This window comes from Schistocerca americana, chromosome 9, assembly GCF_021461395.2.
Source record: "Schistocerca americana isolate TAMUIC-IGC-003095 chromosome 9, iqSchAmer2.1, whole genome shotgun sequence".
In the NCBI taxonomy this organism is placed as follows: Eukaryota; Metazoa; Arthropoda; class Insecta; order Orthoptera; family Acrididae; genus Schistocerca; species Schistocerca americana.
The window spans coordinates 37,134,449-37,135,657 of record NC_060127.1 but is presented as its reverse complement, the minus strand read 5'-3'; the positions used below and the strand labels follow the sequence as shown (position 1 = coordinate 37,135,657).

At 48.7% G+C, this 1,209-nt stretch overlaps 1 non-coding gene across 1 annotated transcript; it reads right to left on the bottom strand.

Moving 5' to 3' along the window:
• Positions 1-830: 830 nt before the first annotated feature.
• Positions 831-904, bottom strand: Trnai-uau. Its single transcript has one exon. It is a non-coding gene; the product is annotated as a tRNA-Ile (tRNA).
• Positions 905-1,209: the final 305 nt, after the last annotated feature.

Below are 1,209 nucleotides of genomic sequence, written 5' to 3'. Positions count from 1 at the left end.
CTCTTGATGAACTGTGGTATCGTGTTGAAGCTGCATGGGCAGCTGTACCTGAACACGCCATCCGAGCTCTGTTTGACTCAATGCCCAGGCGTATCAAGGCCGTTATTACGGCCAGAGGTGGTTGTTCTGGGTACTCATTTCTCAGGATCTATGCACCCAAATTGCGTGAAAATGTAATCTCATGTCAGTTCTAGTATAATATATTTGTCCAATGAATACCCGTTTATCATCTGCATTTCTTCTTGGTGTAGCAGTTTTAATGGCCAGTAGTGTACTTAACTTTGCTAGATGTGCCGCAAGCAAAGGGCGACATACAAAATAATCGATCGTTTTCAGAGTAGACAAGCACAAGTCTGTGCTTCGTAGAGGCTACGATGCATCGGCTAACGAAGTGGCTAACTTTGAAGCTGCTATCGAAGTCGGCTGCCAGCAATCGGGCGGGCGCTTATGTCGCCTTCATGTAATGGCCACTGCTGTTACGTTGTCGTCCTGGAGGGTGGTCAATCAGTGTGCAACTGGCTGACTTCTTCTCACAGTCGTCTCTTCTCCGTCGATCCCGACTGGCATGCCGGCGCTGACTTTACGCCGTAACATCTTCGATGCTCTGATTTTTCGCCAAAAGAAATTCAGTGGCAACCTCTCTGCCTGTAGCGTTAAAGACGCTATTTTGAAGGATACGTCTAGTGCCGCCACGTATCGGAACTTCATGTGACTATAGAGGCTAAAGCGTAAATACTCCACGACAATCCACAACAAATGATAACTAACTGACAACCTCAGCTGCCGACAGGTGTTGCTGATATACCTCGATGTGGACAGCTGAAAATGTGTGCCCCGACCGGGACTCGAACCCGGGATCTCCTGCTTATATGGCAGACGCTCTATCCATCTGAGCCACCAAGGACACAGATGAATAGCGCGACTGCAGGGACTTATCCTTGCAAGGGCTCAGATGGATAGAGCGTCTGCCATGTAAGCAGGAGATCCCGGGTTCGAGTCCCGGTCGGGGCACACATTTTCAGCTGTCCACATCGAGGTATATCAGCAACACCTGTCGGCAGCTGAGGTTGTCAGTTAGTTATCATTTGTTCCAGGGAAAAGCTGCACGGTCATCAACAGTAACTGTTCTTTCGAGAAGAAGTTACTGTCTTCGTATATATAGTTAAAGGCTACCCAGCCATTGACCTTCGTCTGTGCGAATGCGCACAG